Source organism: Ovis aries, chromosome X, assembly GCF_016772045.2.
Source record: "Ovis aries strain OAR_USU_Benz2616 breed Rambouillet chromosome X, ARS-UI_Ramb_v3.0, whole genome shotgun sequence".
Lineage (NCBI taxonomy): Eukaryota > Metazoa > Chordata > Mammalia > Artiodactyla > Bovidae > Ovis > Ovis aries.
The window spans coordinates 50,220,252-50,239,838 of record NC_056080.1 but is presented as its reverse complement, the minus strand read 5'-3'; the positions used below and the strand labels follow the sequence as shown (position 1 = coordinate 50,239,838).

The 19,587-nt window shown below is 45.7% G+C and overlaps 2 long non-coding RNA genes across 2 annotated transcripts; one reads left to right on the top strand and one right to left on the bottom strand.

Annotated features, from left to right (window-relative positions):
- The first annotated feature begins 11,079 nt into the window (after positions 1-11,079).
- On the top strand, positions 11,080-16,602 carry LOC132658743 (uncharacterized). The gene is made up of 2 exons (XR_009598739.1): positions 11,080-13,622; positions 14,864-16,602. It is a non-coding gene; the product is annotated as an uncharacterized LOC132658743 (long non-coding RNA).
- On the bottom strand, positions 14,454-19,116 carry LOC132658742 (uncharacterized). The gene is made up of 2 exons (XR_009598738.1): positions 18,900-19,116; positions 14,454-15,356 (listed from the first exon to the last, which is right to left on the bottom strand). It is a non-coding gene; the product is annotated as an uncharacterized LOC132658742 (long non-coding RNA).
- Between the last annotated feature and the right edge of the window lie 471 nt (positions 19,117-19,587).

Here is a 19,587-nt window from a genome sequence, read left to right as displayed (position 1 = left end):
AGGGAGGGAGAGGGCAGGAATAGGGAGACAGACACAGTGGATGTAAGAGACAAGTTAGAAGGGGGCTTGACAATTAAATGGAGGGAGGCTTGGACTAGAGCAGATGTGATGGACATGGGTAAAAGGAGACACATTAGACGTTTATGAAATAAAATGGACAGAACTCAGCAAGAATTTGGACTTGAGGTGAAGGAGAGGGACTTGTAAACGTGGTTAAGAACACGTTTATGTGTTCTGTTGTAAGAGTATGGAACTGTCATGGGGAATCCTAGAAGTTGGCCAGGTCTGGGAAGAATTCCAAAATAAGATTTTTATGTTTCTGAGCTCATGGTCTAGATGGATACAATAACTAATATTTAAAACTTAAAGGTTCCTTTTCCTTTTTTAAAAAAAGTATTAAGGTATAATTTGTATACAATAAAAGGCAACACTTTAAACATTACAGTTTGTAGAGTTTTCACAAATGTATACCGTGGTATAAATGCTACCACAATAAAAATGTAGAAAACGGCCCATCATTCAAAAATGCTCCCTTGGGGTGTTTGCATTCAGACTCCTTCTTCCACTCCTATACCCTGGCAACCACAGATAACATTTCTGTGGGAACAGTTGTACCTTTTCCAGAAATCAATTGACATGAAATCATATAATATGTAGCCTTCTGTGTCTGGTTTCTCTCATTTGCACAGTTGAGACACATCCTTGCTCTTACATGCATTAGTAGTTTTGTTTTTTTTTTTTGAACAGTGTAGTATTCCTTTGTACAGGTATACTCTTTTGTTTTTCTTTCATCTGTATACCAGTTGTTGAGTAACTGGGCTGTTTCTACGTGTGACTATTAGGAATACATGTGTGGAATATTTGAGTGCAGGCCACTGTGTGAGGATGTTTTCATTTCTCTTGGTTAAAATTGTCTAGGAGTAGAATTGCTGGGTCATATAAGGCTTCCCATTGGTGCTAGTCATAAAGAACCCACCTGCCAATGCAGGAGACTCAGGTAGGATCCCTGGGTCTGAAAGATCCCCTGCAGTAGGACATGGCAACCCGCTCCAGTATTCTCATCTGGAAAATTCCATGGACAGGATTCCTGGCAGGTACAGTCCATGGGACCCCAAAGAATTGGATATGACTGGGCAACTGAGCACAGACACACACACACACACACACACACACACACACACACAGAGATACACAGTAATTTATCTATCTCAAAATCTAAACTGTGTCCTCTGTAGAGAACATAGAGTAGGATCTTGTTTTGATTTTAAAACTGGTATCTCAATGTCTGCCTTTTGATTGTATTATCCATTCACATTTAATGTTGATACAGACTTACATCTCCAATATATTTTTCTTTCTCATGCCATTTTATTCTACGGTCCTCATGTTACAGCTTTCTTTTGCATTAAGTGGGTATTTTCTAATGTAGCATTTTAAATTCTTTACTGGTTTTCCCACTATTTTTAAGTTATTTCCTCAGCTATAGGCTACCATAAACAACTTCAGTTCAGTCACTAAGTCATGTCCGACTGTTTGTGAGCCCATGGAATGCAACATGGCAGGGCTCCCTATCCATCACCAACTCCCGGAGCTCACTCAAACTCATGTCCATCGAGTTGGTGCAATAGCTACCCCACTAGCTTTGTTCATAGTGATGCTTCCTAAGGCCCACTTGACTTCATATTCCAGGATGTCTGACTCTAGGTGAGTGATCACACCATCGTGGATATCTGGGGCATTATGATCTTTTTATGTATAGTTCTTCTATGTATTCAAGCTACCTCTGCTTAATATCTTGTGCGTCTGTTAGGTCCATAACATTTCCGTCCAAAAGAGGCACAGATGTAAAGAACAGACTTTTGGACTTGGTGGGAGAAGGGGAGGATGGGATGATTTGAGAGAATAACATTGAAACATGTATATTATCATATGGGAAATAGATCGCCAGTCCAGGTTCGATGCATGGGACAGGGTGCTCAGGGCTGGTGCACTGGGATGACCCTGAGGGACGGGATGGGGAGGGAGGTGGGAGAGGGGCTCACGAGGGGGAACACCTGTACACCCATGGCTGATCCATGTGAATGTATGGCAAAAACCACCACAATACTGTAAAGTAATTAGCCTCCAATTAAAATAAATAGATTAATTTAAAAAAAACAACAACAAGGGTCTCTCCCCATCCCCACTGATCCCCTCCAGTGCCTCTGCAGGTGAAGGAAAACCTTTTCTCCCCTGGCTGACCTTCAGGAACAGTAACCCCAACTCGCCTCCACAACTCCCCCCTCGCTCCCCACCCCCATATCATACAGGGTTGCTCTGGTGTTCCTCTGGTCTGCCTGGGTTTCAAGGCTCCCTGCCAGCATCAAGTAGGTGCCCTACTCACATTCTTGATAGTATCGTTTAAAGGATAAACGTTTTAATTTTGATGATTCCAAACTGCCTATTTTTGTTTCCTTTGGTGCTTGCGCTTTTTGTATCATATCTAGGAAATCATTGCCTAGTCCAGGATTAACATTTACGTCTCTGTTTTCTTCTGAGTGCTTTATAGTTTTAGCTCTTATATTTAGGTGGTTTATCAACTTTTAGGTAATTGTTATATACAGTGTGAGGTATAGGTCAAAACTGATTCTTTTGCATGTGAACATCCAGTTATCCCAAAACCATTTGTTGAAACATTATTCTTTGCCATTGAATGGCCTCTACACCCCTCACAATAATCCACTGACCACAGAGATACGGGCTTGTTTCTTGACTCTCCATCCTATTCTGTTATCTGTCTATATACAATCCTTATGTCAGTACCATAATGTCTTGATTACTGTAGCTTTGAAGTGGGTTTTGAAATTGGGAAGCGTAAGTACTTGTTCTTTCTTCACACTGTTTTGGCTATCCCAGGACCCTTTTAATTCTTACAATTTTAGGATCAGTTTGTTAATTTCTGGGGGAACAGAGCAGTTTGAATTTTGATAGGCCTCTATTAGGGGAGTACTGCCATCTTAACACAATAGTAAGTCTTCCAACCCATAAATGTGATCTCCCGAATCCATAAAAATCTGAGCAAGCTTAGGGAGTTGGTGCTGGACAGGGAAGCCTGACGGGCTGCAGTCCATGTGTTCACAAAGAGTCGGACACAACTGAGAGACTGAACTGAAGTGAAATCTCCACTTATCTAGACGGTCTTTAAATTCACTCAGCAACGTTTTGTAGTTTATATTGTACAAGTCTTGAAGGTATGTATAGAGATCTAGTTGCTCTTTGTATAGGACCTTGTATCCTATAAACCTGTTGAGCCCCTGTATTAGGTCTAATAGTCTCTGTGGGAAGAGGGTGGTTCTTTAGGATTTTCCATACACACGGTTATATCATGGATAGACAAGATGGCGGAGGAGTAGGTGGATGGGGAATACATCTCTCTCCACAGACGCATCAGGAATATACCCTCAGACACAGAAGTGCATGCAGAACACCAGCTGAGTGCGGACAGGAGTACCTGACCAGTGGGAAAGAATACATGGACCCATGTAAAACTCGGTAGGATGAAGGAACCAGGGGGAAAAACGGGAGTGTTAGTAGGGCTGGACCTGCCCTCGGTGGGTGGGGGAACTGAAGCAGGGGTCCGATCCCCACAGCGGGGCAATTATCTGAGTCAGAGGAGAAACATTTAAGGCTGAGAGTGAAACAGCTCATCTGTGGCAGCCTAAATGGAATGAGAATCAGACATCCTTGCCGCAGCCATACATACCCTAGATGGCACAGTGGCTGGGAGCTGGAGTTTAGGGATTGTGGAGCAATCTCAGGGCGAGGGCTGCTGCTGACTGCAGAGAGATGGAGGGGATGTGAGGGAGGAGACTGTGGTGGGAAATGCCTGTGGAGGAAATCCCGGCAGCCATGGAAGTAAGGTGACACTGCTGAGTCATGCATAGGGGGTGGAGCCATCACCATAGCCTCTGGACCCCCACATGCTAGCATTGGCAGCTGAACAATAGAGAGGCTGGCCCATCAAACGCCTGATGCACTGAACTACAGAGTAGGACCCCATCCAGGGTGCCCCTTTAAGTGCCTGATGCGTGAACAACAGAGAAGGACCCCAGGTAAGGAAGCCCTCTAAGTGCCTGAATCAGCGGAGCTATGGAGAAAGACTGGCCAAAGAGGCCTTCTGATTTCCAGGTACAAGAGGCTTGAAGAAAACACTCTGATAGGGCCATATCTCCTGCGGCAGAGGCAGTCCGTGACCCTGCACACTTGGCATCGCCAGGGTCTCCGCAAGCCAAGCTGCTGTGCGACGTTCACGCTCAACTCCCACTAGGGCAGATCTGCCACAGGCAAAAAAAAAAAAAAATCTCTTATGTCTAAGCAGGCAGGGTCATTTCGGTAATGTCTGACTCTCTTTGACTCTGTGGACTGTGGCTTGCCAGGCTTCTCTGTCAGGGAGAGGGGTTCTCCAGGCAAGAACCCCTCAGCTCTCAGGCAATCCCCACCCCTGGGGTAAATCTGCCTTCCTCAGGATGACATGCTGATGAATGCAGACTGCAGGACTGGAGGCCTCTCTCTCCCTTGGGGTTGACTGAATAGAGACTCAGTGCAAATGCCAACACAGCAGCCCAGAGGAAAGATGTGAGGCTCTGTGTCCCAGGGTGCAGGCTGTAGGCTCTGGGGGAGGGGAGTGAAGCCTCCGAGCTAAAGGAGAGCTGTTAGCTAGAGCAGTGTCTACTTAAAAAGCATACAACCTCAAAACGACAATGAGGTACCACTTCATGCCAGTCAGAATGGCTGCGATCCAAAAGTCTACAAGCAATACATGCTGGAGAGGGTGTGGAGAAAAGGGAACCCTCTTCCACTGTTGGTGGGAAAGCAACCTAGTACAGCCACTATGGAGAACAGTGTGGAGATTCCTTAAAAAACTGGAAATAGAAATGCCATACGACCCATCAGTCCCACTGCTGGGCATACACACCGAGGAAACCAGAATTGAAAGACACACGTGTACCCCAATGTTCATCACAGCACTGTTTATAATAGCCAAGACATGGAAGCAACCTAGATGTCCATCAGCAGACGAATGGGTAAGAAAGCTGTAGTAGATATAGACAATGGAATATTACTCAGCTATTAAAAAAAATACACGTGAATCAGTTCTAATGAGGTGGATGAAACTGGAGCCTATTATACAGAGTGAAGTAAGCCAGAAAGAAAAACACCAATACAGTATACTAATGCATATATATGGAATTTATAAAGATGGTAACAATAACCCTGTATGCAAGACAGCAAAAGAGACACAGATGTATAGAACAGTCTTTTGGACTCTGTAGGAGAGGGAGAGGCGGGGATGAATTGGGAGAATGGCATTGAAACATGTATAATATCATATAAGAAACGAATCGCCAGTCCAGGTTCAATGCATGATACTGGATGCATGGGGCTGGTGCACTGGGATGACCCAGAGGGATGGTACGGGGAGGGAGGTGGGAGAGGGGTTCAGAATGGGGAACACGTGTATACCCGTGGCGGATTCATGTTGATGTATGGCAAAACCAATACAAAATTGTAAAGTAATTAGCCTCCAATTACAATAAATGAATTTAAACTTTATAAATTAAAAAAAGAAAAAAAAAAAAGAAAGAGACACGTGTACCCCAATGTTCATCGCAGCACTGTTTATAATAGCCAAGACATGGAAGCAACCTAGATGTCCATCAGCAGACGAATGGATAAGAAAGCAGTGGTACATATACACAATGGAGTATTACTCAGCCATTAAAAAGAATACATCTGAATCAGTTCTAATGAGGTGGATGAAACTGGAGCCTATTATACGGAGTGAAGTAAGCCAGAAAGAAAAACACCAATACAGTATACTAACACATATATATGGAATTTAGAAAGATGGTAACAATAACCCTGTATACGAGACAGCAAAAGAGACACAGATGTATAGAACAGTCTTTTGAACTCTGTGGGAGAGGGCAAGGGTGGGATGATTTGGGAGAATGGCACTGAAACATGTGTAATATCATATGTGAAACAAATCACCAGTCCAGGTTCGATGCATGATTCAGGATGCTCAGAGCTGGTGCACTGGGATGGCCCAGAGGAATGGGATGGGGAGGGAGGTGGGAGGGGGGGTTCAGGATGGGGAACACGTGTACCCATGGCAGATTCATGTTGATGTAAGGGAAAACCAATACAATATTGTAAAGTAAAAAAATAAATAAATAAAATAAATTCTTGCAAAAGAAAAAAAAATGAAAGAACTCCATACTCATTAAAGAAAAACTGAAAAGTAGAGAAAAGCAGAAAACAACGAAACAGTTTTCAGAGTTTCACTATGTAAACAATGTCTGCAACATTTTGGGAATGAATTACTCTCTTATTTATGGACTTTAATAAAAACCAGTCGACAGCAAAATAAATAAAAAGGAAAGCATACAACAGGAGAGTTACGAGTTTCAGTTGGATTTGGAGTCTTCTGGGAACTACAACCCAGGACACAGCTTCTCCGTTAGCTCTGAGGAAACTGCTTGGAGGAGGTAGCAGAGAAGTCAGTATGACTTTTGCCTAGGAAGTACATGCAGTCAAGCGTGCATATTGGTAAAAGTTTACTGTGAAACACAGAGATCAGATGTCACAAGTTCATTATTTTCATGCCTTTCTGTGTGTGGAAGATGCAAGACTCTAGGGTCACTGAACCTTTTTCTGAGGTATCTGTAAATAAATAAAGGCCAACTTGTCCAAAGCACAGTGTGCCTCATACGGTTTTTCACCCTAAATTCCTTCAGAATGCCCTTTAGGTCAGCAACCACAGTGGTTACAACTTAACACTTGTAGAACTGGCTGTGAGTAATGCTGTTTGTCTTCAGGATCTGAGTTTACCTGAGACCAGATGTTCAAGCTGGATTTAGAAAAGGCAGAGGAACCAGAGATCAACTTGCCAACATCCTTTTGACCATAGAAAAAGGAAAAGAATTCCAGAAAAACATCTCCTTCTGCTTTATTGACTATGCCAAAGCCTTTGACTGCGTGGACCACTGGAACACTGGAAAATTCTAAAAGAGATGGGAATACCAGATCAACTGATCTGCCCCTTGAGAAATCTGTATGCAGGTCAGGAGGCAACAACCAGAACTGGACATGGAACAACAGACTGGTTCCAAACAGGAAAAGGGGTAACTCAAGGCTGTATATTGTCACCCTGCTTATTTAACTTATATGCAGAGTACATCATGAGAAACGCTGGGCTGGATGAAGCACAAGCTGGAATCAAGATTGCCAGGAGAAATATCAATAACCTCAGATATGCAGATGACACCACCCTTATGGCAGAAAGTAAAGAGGAACTCAAGAGTCCCTTGAAGAAAGTGAAAGAGGAGAGTGAAAAAGCTGGCTTAAAACTCAACATTCAGAAAACTAAGATCATGGTATCTGGTCCCATCACTTCATGGCAAATAGATGGGGAAACAGCGGAAACAGTGGCTAACTTTATTTTGGAGGTGGCTCCAAAATCACTGCAGGTGGTGACTGCAGCCATGAAATTAAAAGACGCTTGCTCCTGAGGAGAAAAATTAGGACCAACCTAGACAGCATGTTAAAAAGCAGAGACATTACTTTGCCAAGGAAGGTCCATCTAGTCAAGGCTATGGTTTTCCCAGTAGTCATGTATGGATGTGAGAGTTGGATTATAAAGAAAGCTGAGCACTGAAGAATTCATGCTTTTGAAGTGTGGTGTTGGAGAAGACTCTTGAGAGCCCCTTAGACTGCAAGGAGATCCAACCAGTCCATCCTAAAGGAAATCAGTCCTGAATATTCATTGGAAGGACAGATGCTGAAACTGAAACTCCAATACTTTGGCCACCTGATGCGAATAACTGACTCATTTGAAAAGACCCTGATGCTGGGAAAGATTGAAGGCAGGAGGAGAAGGGGATGACAGAGGAGGAGACGGTTGGATGGCATCACTCACTCAATGGACGTAAGGTTGAGTAAACTCCAGGAGTTGGGGATGGACAGGGAGGTCTGGCATGCTGCAGTCCAAAGGCTCTCAAAGAGCTGGACACGACTGAACGACTGAACTGAACTGAGAGTTGGAATTGTCTAACATAGTTAAGGTCTGTGTCCTCAGGTGTGACATATTTGAGCTGTTTTGGGTTGCTCTCCAGGATGAGTGCTCTCTAATCTGTTCAAGGATCTCTGTCCCAGGCATGAACTCTCTGAACTATTTGTGAGGGTTTTGTCCAGAGGGATAGTCTCTGAGCTATTCATGGATCTGCATATGAGAGTAGTCTTAAGAGGAAGGCTGCATGGACCCCACTCTCATGGGTCTTAGAAGTAGACCTGTGATATCACATTTGCTATGATTTCTGCCACGCCTCCCTACAGAGATAAAAGCTTGCGGCCCCATCCTCAGGGAGGGCAAGTCATGTGCAGTACACAGGAGCCCGCGGTAACAAATCTGATAAGAACAATACTTCCTGACATGACTACCACCCTTGATAGGGGCCCTGAGAAAAAACTGTGTACACACACTCCCTCAGACTATCTGCGCAACCCACAACAAAGAGGCCACCATTTGCAGATGGGAGCCCAAGGCCCAGTGCAGATGGAAGGTCACGGCTCATGAGGACAGGAGGAACTGGATGCAGGCTTGGGCTCCTTGGAGGAGGCAGGGAAGACTCAGCAGAAGCCTGGCCAGGGAGTGCGGGAGGGGGGCGTTGGTACAGGGCCCCAAGGACCCCGTGAATGTCTCACTGTCAGCATATGTCTCTGTGTCTCCCCATCACACACCCACTTCTTACCTGATGTATGGAATGTAATCTGCACATTCCCTGGGGACGTGGTGGTGAAAAATACAGAGGTGAGCCTCCAAGCAGGTGGGGAGAAACCTCACATTCACCAATTTGCATGAGGCTCCACCACAAATGCAGAGATCCATGCCTCTCTTTCCCCCATTAAAGCATTCATTGGCACTGAGGTCAGCAGGAGGGCAGTCAGGGCCAGACAGGTTGTGAGGGACCCTGTGTACAGCATGAGCCTCCCCATGACTGGAACATCTCCATGTCTTGATCAGGGCAGAGGACCCTGATGTGTGCCAAGGGAGCATGATTAAGATCCAGGCCATGAGTAACTGAGTCATTTCCTAGAGACAGTCCCCGGTGGGGGAGCGAGCACGGGGAGCGGGTTTCTTTTCTCCTGTAGAGATAGGTACATCATCCATTAGCAGGGCTGGGGACCCACATGTGGGTGCTAATTGGGGATTTTTTGCTGCCAGAAATAGTCTCTCTGTCCCTGTCCACTGTTCTATCTCTGTCTTTCTCCCCGCCATCTCTGTGCCTGTTACATCCTCCCTCTTTGCCTTTACGAGACTGACTGTGACCTCACTCATACTGTGAGGGTCCTTCCTTCCTCTGTGTCTCCTGAGGGTATCATCAATTGACACGGATGTTCACTGGGAGCAGTAGGGGGGATTCCCCTTGAGTGTAGGGGATTCCAGGAAAGGCACATTCAACTGCAGAGGGTCTGTGGTTTTCCTGGGATGAATCAAGAGCTCCTCAACAATCATTGTGTGATCTGGGCCTCTGAAAGGACCCTGGGGGCTTCTCTGTAAGAACCCTCCTGCAGCTCACGTCAAAGTCCCCGCTATGGCCAGAAGGCCCTAGGGGACCTGCCCCTCATCCCTGCTCTCATCAGATCTCCTGGCTCTCCCTCCATCATGCTGTGACAGGCACACAGCCCTCCTCACTCTTTTTATACACACTACACTGAGTTCCACTCCCCAGTTTTTCCACTGGCCTTAACTCGGTCTGGGATACTTTTTCCCAGATAGGCATCTCCTCTAGGCTTTTGTTCAAATGTCATAATCTTAGAAGGAACTTCCCTGGCCACTCTTTCTAGATATCATCCCCTCTCTCTTTTTCACTATCCTGGTTTAATGTTAATCACAGCAGTTATGAACACCTGATAACTTATCTTGGGGGGCTGTATGACCCCAACACAATGTAAGTTCCATGAAGCCAAGTTGATTTTCTCTTTCCTAACACACATAGCTGTGTTTCACAGAAACTGTGGAGAAGATGAATGAATGTCGGAATGAAAAAGCAAATTGAAACTTGTTGAGAGAGGCATAGCTAAAAAGGCTGAAAATTCTGCTAGGGACATATTCAGGGATGACAAGATGGTGACAAAGCCATGGTCTTTATCTCACCTATGCGGTGTCCTTGGGTCCCCTCGGTGGTGACCCCTTTCCTAAACAGAATGGAAAGTCCTGTTGTCCTTCTCACGTCTTACTCGCAGTCAATGACAGAGGCCTTCCCCACTCCAGACCTTCAGATCCCAGTCTGAAGTTTTCTCTCCCTTGCCCGCTGGGGGACTGTGGCTGGCTTTCCCCATTGAGACCTATTCTGTATTAAACAGGAAAGCACAAACAAGCACAATGCCCAGCACAGAGAAAATGCTTTCAATCCTTCCTGCTACGACAGTGGCACTACAGAGAAGTAATCTTCAGTTTATGAAGACATTTTTCTGAGTCCAAGATTGCAGCAATCGGTGGGGTTTTCATCTGAACTTTGCCTTTCCACCCTTGGAGGATCATCTGGTAATTGTCCACCGGCATCTACATCAGCTGTTCCCCAGTCTCACCACCAAGGGGCGCGCGAGATGAAACAGGTCTGTCCTGGGATGTACCACTGAGGGGTAGCGGTAAGACCACCCACTCTGGAAGGTACCATTCGAGGGGGCGTATGATAACAAAGAAAGTACCTTTACACCGCATCAGGCATCGACCAGAGTTCCTAGCGGAGGCACTCAAGGCACCACTGGGTCCATCCCCATTCGCTCCATTCCGTCTTCTCGCTGCATTTGAGTCCGAGTGGACACCGGTATGAAGCTGCAAGTGTCCTCGTCTCGTTTCCAATTCCACCCCTCCGTTTCTACATGGTTACATCCAAGGGGGGGGATGGCTACGGAGCGAGATGGGCTGCCAGTGTGGGGTATGGCCTCACGGAAGCGTTCTGGGCATTGATTGGTCACCGCGTGATCGCCGGAATTAGCTCTTCCCGGGGCGCGAGTAGGGGCCGGAAGTCCCGCGACTTCCGCCCTGCTTCGTCTCCTGCCCAGTTCCAATTGGCTGGCTGGCTGTTACAGGCACTGGGATGGCAGAGCTGTAACGGAGGGCGAGAGGTGTGTTGCCCTGCGCGGCTTCTTAGAGCATATACTTTTTCTGCGAGTTTTATTGCTTTTCCCGAAGGGGTCGAATAACTGCCCTGGTTAGTGGCGAGGTTTGGCGCTGTCGCTGGCTGTGCCTGGTGACGGCGTTTCACTCTTGTTCAGCTCTCGCTCAGTTCATGTCCAGGGAGAGGTCTCTGAGTTTGCTGTCTCTCCCTGGAGAGTAACCTGTGTCAGGGAGCCTGGGCTTGTGTATCGCTTGTGTGACGACACAGGTGCTGTTTGGGTACGTTTGATCTCCTTGAGCCTTTGGGCGGAGTTGTGCGTGGTGGGATATTGATCTGAGTGGATTTTGTGAGGCATAGTACAGAGCCCCTAGGATGCGTGTGCCTGTATTCCAGGGTGTGCATTTTTGGAGCTTTCTGGCATTTCAGTCCCTGGGTGTGAGATCTCTGTGTAGGCGTGTGCACCTGAGATTGTGAGAGCTCAAGTTTCTGATTCTGGGCTCTGAGTTTCGATGTCTCTGAGCTGATTTAAGGATGGGTTTGTCTATAGGTGGAAACTATCAGCTGCTTGGGGATCTGTGCACAGGGTGCAGGATTTCCATTTGTCTGGGGACTTTATCTAAAGGCTTTATGATGTTCTTGAGTTATTAAAAGTTCTGTCTTTCCGTTAAGGTTTTCGTATTAGATCGGTAAGTGTCGAGTGGTTTGGGAGTCAGTCTCCATGATGTGAAGTATCTGTGCAGTTTTCATTTGTTTCTGCCTTGAAGACTTTGGTCTGTTTGGAGGGTCTTTGTCACAGTGTGCACAGTTAGGATCTCAGTTGTGTTTGAGGGTCTGAGACGAGTTGTGTGCTCTCTGTGCAGAGATTCAGTGAGTTCTTTTTGGTGTCTCTGGGTATCTATCTGAGCTGCTCGGAGTCTTTGTGTCAGAAATAAAACCTCTTATGTTTTTGGCTGTGAGGTCTCTGTCCGGGAACTGAAGGTTTGGAAGCTGGCAGACATGATTCCGAGGCCTGGGACCTGCGTGACATGCGGACTGTGTGTTGTTGAGCGTATCAGTTGTCTCCTGGAATCTCAGTATGTATCATAATTAACACAGTGGGGCCAGTGCGCGTCGTGCAGGATACCTGTGTATGGTAGCGTTGTGTGCAAAGGGCCTGGCTTCAGACTATCCTTCAGTAAATGTTTTCTGAGCACCTGCCATATACCTGAGCACTATTGGAGGAGTTTGTGACAGGACAGAACTGACCACGTCTCTCCTTTCATAGACTTGGTGGTCGGTAAATAAATCAAGGGTGGCAGGCACTAGGAAGAAAGATAATGCTAGATCAGGGGAAAGGGTATATGTAGGTATGATGTTATTATTTTATATAAGGCAATGAGGGAAAGTCTCCCTGAAAGATGACAAGTAAGCAGAGATCTGGAGGAAGTGAGGGAGCAGGCCGTGGGGTTATCTAAGGGAAGAGCATTCCAGGCAGAAGGAACAACGGATGCAACTGTCCTGGCATGGACACCTACTTGGCGTGCTCCTGAATGTCAAGGAGTCCTGTGATGCACTGGGTTTGGCATTTAGCACCCATTGAAAGGGGTCTGGTTGCTGCTGTCTCCGTGTCTCCCACAATCTGTGATCATCCGCATTTCACAGATGAAGGACTGAAGGCTCCAACATGTGCCCTGCACCTTCTCTCCTACCTATCCCTGAAATTAGGAGTGAAGCCTCTGGTCCATCATGAGAGAGAGAAAGAGAGAGTTTGAGTGTCCCAGCTGCAGGGATGTCACGCTGAATGTCAGCCAAGCTGCAGAGATCAGTTATACTGTGGGAATCATGCCTCATAACATTGGTACTCTTGACGGAGGGAAGGACTTAAAAGGAAAAGGAACTGGGGCAAAGGACAGAGGCAGGAAGGGAAGTTGGGGGACAGTGAGGGGGAAAAACAAAAAAGACTGGCTTCATCACATTGCCTGGGTTTGGCCCAGTTCACGTTGATTGGCTGACTGTATTAGGACATATTGACCTTTTCCTGTCCCTACCCTTTCTTTCCCTTCCCTTTTTTTGTGACTGAGCAAGTCAGTCCTTAAGCCATTAGGTGTTGCCAGGCAAGGCATGTGTATGTGTAAAGGGGCATCCTTGCCTGGAGAGTCAGAGCCCAAGGTGGAAAGAAGGATATCCCTGGGGATTGGGTGGGAAGGAGGCTAACTGCTTCATGGATTCAAGCTTGGGTGAGATGTGGAAGCCAAGGGCAAGGGATAGTTCTGCATAGACTGTGAGGAGGACCTTTTTGTGGAGGAAGGATCACTTATATGCATTGGCATTCATCAGCTCGGCAAAGACGTAAGAATGCTGAGAGCCACGTCTGTCATTTTTGGAAAAGGGAATTTCCAATATGGAAAGGAAGTAAACTAGAACCAATTCTGAGGAATTCTGGGATTCAAGGTTTCCTTGCAAACTTGTATTCGATAGGTGTGCATATGTGGCTAGACTGATGTATAACTATAGATGTGTGTCTCTGTGTTTGTGTGTGTGATTGTGTACACACATATATTCCCAAGTTACTGGAAACAGCAACATTCCAATGGCAAGAATGACACCAGTCCCCAGATCCTAGCTTCTGAACACCTTTCTCCACTAAACGATGGGCTCCCAGGCTGAGGAAGGAAAGGATAAATGAGCCTGGTTCACCTTGTCATGTCAGTAATAAGGGAAAGTTCAAGAATGATGGGGAGATGTCAGAGGGGCACAGAATATAGCTTGAGGGCTCTCCCACTGGAAACACTCAGGACTCTTGTTTTTTCCACCTTTTTTGAGGTATTATTGACATATAACCTGTAAGTTTAAGACGCCAATGTGATGATTTGGCACACACGTATTTGGCAAAACGATTACCATGGCAGGGTTGGCACTCTATCCCCTCACATAATCCTTTTTAAAATTGTTGAGGAAATAACATCTCAGATCTACCCTCTTAGCTTTCACTGTATAATACAGTTTTGTTCATTATACTCAGCATGCTATACATTGGATCCATGTAACTTATTCACCTCATACCTGTCAGTTTGTACCCTGTATTCAACATTTTCCCCAGGGCCTGGAAACCACCATTCTAAACTCTTATTTCTGTAAGTTTGACTTTTTTAGATTCTGCATGTAAGTGAGAACATACAATACATGTCTTTCTCTCTTTCACCTTTTTCACGTAGCATAAAGCCTTTGAAGTCCATTCATGTTGTTGCAAAACAGAATTTTCTTCTTTGTGACTGAATAATATTCCATTGTATATATCACCACATTTCCTCTTTTTAAATTAGTTTATTTTAATTGGAGGATAATTACTTTTCAATATTGTGATGTTTTTGTCATACATCAACATGAATCGGCCATAGGGATTCACCTGTCCCTCCATCCTGAACCCCCTCCCACCTCCCTCCCTACCCGAGGGATACCTCAGGGTTGTTCCAGAGTACTGGCTTTGGGTGCCCTGCGTCATGCATGGAACTTAACACTGCTCATCTGTTTGACATATGGTAATGTACATGTTTCAATGCTATTCTCTGAAATCCTCCCACCGAGTCCTCCCACTGAGTCCCAGAGTCTGTTCTTTACGTCTGTGTCTCCTTTGTTGCCCTGCATGTAGGGTCATTGGTACCGTCTTTCTAAATTCCATATATATGTGTTAATATACAGTATTTCTCTTTCTCTTTCAGACTTACTTCACTCTGTATGACAGGCTCCAGGTTCATCCACCTCAGTAGAACTGACTCAAGTGCGTTCCTGTGTATACTTGAGTAATATTCCATTGTATATGTACCACAGCCCCCTTATCCGTTCGTCTACCAATGGACATCTCAGTCGCTTCCATGTCCTAGCTATTGTAAACAGTGCTGCAGTGAACGTTGGGGTACATGTGTCTGCTTCACTTCTGGTTTCCTTGGGATGTCTGCCCAGCAGTGGGGTTGCTGGGTCACATGGAAGTTCTATTCCCAGTTTTTTAAAGGAATCCCACACTGTTCTCCGTAGTGGCTATACCAGTTTGCATTCCCATCAACTGTGTAACAGGGTTCCCCCTCCTCCACAACCTATCCAGCATTTGTTGTTTGTAGACTTTTTGATGGTGGCCGTTCTGAGTGGTGTCATCACGTTTTCTATATCCATTCATCCCTTCATAGACACTTAGTTGCTTACAACTTTTGGTTGAAGCTGCAAAGTAAATTTCAGGTTAGTGTTAATCTTCCAACATTGTTTTTCAGAACCATTTGGCTATTCTCGTTCATTTGCCTTACCACAGAAATTTTCTCATCAATTAGTCTATATGTACAAAAAATTCCTGCTGGAATTTCTGACTGGAATTGTGTGAAATTGATGGATCTGTATGGGGACTACTGACATCCTGATTATATTGAATTTCTCAACCCGTGAACACACCGTGTGCCCACATTTTATTAGGTCTTATTTAAGGAGCCACGTTGCATTACCTTTTCTGCCATTGTTCTATCAAGTCTAATTCTCGTGTATCAAATTCCGAACATCTGAATCTGATGAAGATATGAAAATATTAGTAGTCAGACTTTCATCAGCAATGCTTTATTTCTTGTGTAGTTTTAACATTGCCCGTTTATTGTGTTTCTTATTTTTTCTGCTAATATTCATGACTGTTTAATCCAAGGGTGATGGTATGGGTATTTTCTGGGGTAAACCGTGAGGAGATGTTCAGCTGTGTTTTGGGATGGAAAGTCTGAGGACAGGGGCCCTGGGGAGAGAGCAGGGTAGGGGTGGGGGAGGTGAAAGTGTGGGGGCAGGGACAGGGGGATACTAGTACAAGCGGAAACAGAAGTGAAGAGACACAAGAAGAAGAGCTCCCCTTCTGGACCGTGCTTAGCTCTCCATACATATATACATAATGAAGTCTTTGAGTACTCACAGCAACACTGTGAGGTAAGCTCAGCTCTTGCCAGCTAGGTGACTTTGTGCAAATTCATTCACCCATTAACGACTGTGTCTCTGCTCCTCAACTGCAGAAAGGGATGATAGCATTAAAACTGCTCACCGTACAGTGTTGTTATGAGTACTCAAAACACTTTTGAGTACACATGGAGTATATATGTACATTGTGCACTTATGGAGAGCTAAGCACGATCCAGAAGGGTGAGCTTTTCTTCTTGTCTCTCTTCACTTCCGTTTCTGCTTGTACTCATATCCCCCTGTCCCTGACCCCATGCTTTTACCTCCCCAGTCCCAACTGATCTGTGTCATCTCTGATCTGTGCCCCCGTCTTCAGACTCTCCATCCCAAAACACAGCTGAACATCTCCTCAGGATTTACCTCAGAAAATATCCATATCAGCACCCATGGATTAAACAATCATGAGTATTAGTGGAAGAAAGAAGAAACACAACAAAACTGGAAATGTGAAAACTACACAAAAATAAAGCATTCCTGATGATCATTTGACTATTAACACTTTCATGTCTTCATCAGATTCAGATCTTTAGAATTTGATTGAGAATTAGACTTTATAAAATAATGGCAAAAAAAAAAAAAAGGCCATGTGATGAGGTTTCTTGGCCTTTTAATTTCCCTGGGCAATGCTTTTAAAGATGTATATACTCATGTTCTATAACTCTCCAGTGACCACTTGCTTTCCCGTCATGATGCAGATCCTATGAAGAGGTCATTAGACGTCTAACTTCACATAGAATATTCACTAAAGTTTTTCATATGAGCACAAACCCTCCCTCATACCTCATACACTCCATTCTTGAGGCCCCAAAAAGCCTGAAATGATAGTGCAAGGTCCATGCGGTGTGTCAATGGTGGTCTTGACATTGTGTCTCTGGAACAATCTCCAGGGAAATGTGGAACAGCAATAATATTACCAGCAGTAATGACAACAGCTAGAATTGACTTGGAACACACCATATGGCACGTACTGTGCTGACAATTTCCCATGACTTAACATGGTCAGTGGTCTACACGGCCCCATGACATAGTTAAATTTACTCGAAGCTAGTGTTTCCATGTGGTTAAAAGAGGAATGAGGCACAGAGGCGCTACGTAACCTGTTCAGTGTCGCCCAGCAGTAAGGGAGCCACAGGTCTGGACGCGCTGTGGAAAACTCTGGGTGTTCTGTATTTATTCAGTCAAGGGCAAGATCCAACAGCTACAGCAAAATATGTAGAATAACAGCTACAACATAACCCTTATCTAGCAATATCTTTCTTCATAGTGCCGGCCACCCTTGATTATTTACTGACCACCAAGTCTATGAAATGAGAGACTTGGTTGGTTTTGTCCTGCCCCAAACTCCTCCAATAATCCTCAGGTCTATGGCAGGTGCTCAGGAAACATTTGCTGAAGGAGAGTCTGGAGCCAGGCCCTTTACACACATTGCTAACATGTACCCTCCAAGATGGGCAATGGCCCCATTGTATTAATTATGATACAAACAGATTTCAGCAGACAAGTGATACACTCAACAACACAGCATGTCAGGTTCCAGGCTTCAGAATCATATCTGCAGGCTTCCAAATCCTCAGTTCCTGGACAGGGACCTCATAGCCAAGAGCAAGAGGTTTTAAATCTAACACAAAGAATCCAAACAGCTCAGATAGATACCCAGAGACACCAAAAAGAGCTCACTGAATCTCTGCACAGAGAGCACACAACTCGAGTCTCAGACCCTCAAACACAACTGAGACCATAACCATACACACTGTGACAAAGACCCTCCAATCAGACCAAAGTCTTCCAGACAGAAACAAATGAGAGCTGCACAGATACTTCACATCATGGAGACTGACTCCCAAACCACCGGGACACTTACCGACCTAATACAGACACCCCTAAGCAGAAAGACAGAAGTTTAATAACTCAAGAACATCATATAATCTTAAGATACAGTTTCTAGACAAATGAAAAACTTGCAACCTGTGCCTAGATCCCCAAGCAGCTGATAGTTTTCACCTTTAGACTGACCCATCTTTAAAGCAGCACAGAGGCATCACAACTTGGAACCCAGAATCAAAAGCTCAGTGATCTCACATTCTGGGGTGACTACACAGAGATCTCACACCCAGGGACTGAAAAGCCAGCAAGCTCCAAAGATGCACATCCCGGTATACAGGCACACATCCTAGAGGCTTTGTACTATGGCTCACAAAATCCACTCAGATCAAATATACCATCACTCACAGCCCCGCCCAAAGGCTCATGGAGATCAAATGTACCCAAACAGCAGCTGTGTTGTTACACATAGCAAAACACAATCCCAAACTGCCAGATACAGGTTATTCTCCAGGGAAAGACACCAAGCTCAGGGACCTCTCCCTGGACATGAATTGCATGCATTTGTGTGAATGACCTTGCGGTGCCACACGATCCAACTGAGCGAGAGCTGAGCAAGACTGATATGCCGTCACCATGCACAGCCAGCGACTGCGCCAAACCTCGCCACTAACCAGGGCAGCTATTAGACCCCTTCTGGAAAAGCAATAAAACTCTGAGGAAAATTGTGTGCTCTGAAAAGTCGCGCACGCCAACGCAGGCGCATGCGTATACAGGCGCCTCTCGCCCTCAGTTCCGGTTCTGAGACCACAGTGCAGGCAATCACGCGGTGGCCAATCACTGCCCAGAAGGCTTCCCTGCCGCCATACCCAAACCGACAGCTAGTTTCTAGCTCCGTAGTCGTTGTAGCAGTGAAGGGGTGGAGTTGAAAAAGAGACAAAGAAAGTTTCCGCTTAATACCTGTGTCCACTGGGATTCGAAAGCAGTGGGAAGACGAAGAGGAGCGAATGGGGATGGACCCAGTGGCGCCATGAGTGCCCCCGCAGGGAACTGTGGTCCATGCCCGACGCGGTGTAAGGGGACCCTCTCTCTGTTGTCACACGCCCTCTCCCAATGGTACCTTTCAGAGTGGGTGGTCTTACCGCTACCCCTCAGTGGTACATCCCAGGACAGAACTGTTTCATCTCGCGCGCCCCTTGCTGGTGGCATTGGGGAACAGCAGATGTAGATGCCTGTGGACCATTCCAGGAGGATCCACAAAGGGCAGAAGGGCAAGGTTAGGGTGAAAACCCCACGGATTGCGGCAATTTTGGACTCAGAAAAAACTCTTCATAAGCTGAAGATTACATCTCTATGGGGATCACTGTCGTAACAGAGAACATTGAAAGCATTTTATCTATGCTGGGCATTGTGCTTGTTTGTGCTTTCCTGTTCAATGAAGAATAGGTCTTATGGGTTAAAGTCAGCCGCAGTCCCCCAAGAGGCAGGATAGATAAAGCTTCCGACGGGGATCTGAAGGCCTGGCGTGTGAAAGCCCTCTGTCGTTGACTGTGAGTAATATGTGGAAGAGACTACAGGACCTTCCATGCTGTTAGGAAAGGGATCAACTCCAAGGGGACCCAAGGACACCATCACGTAGGTGAGATAA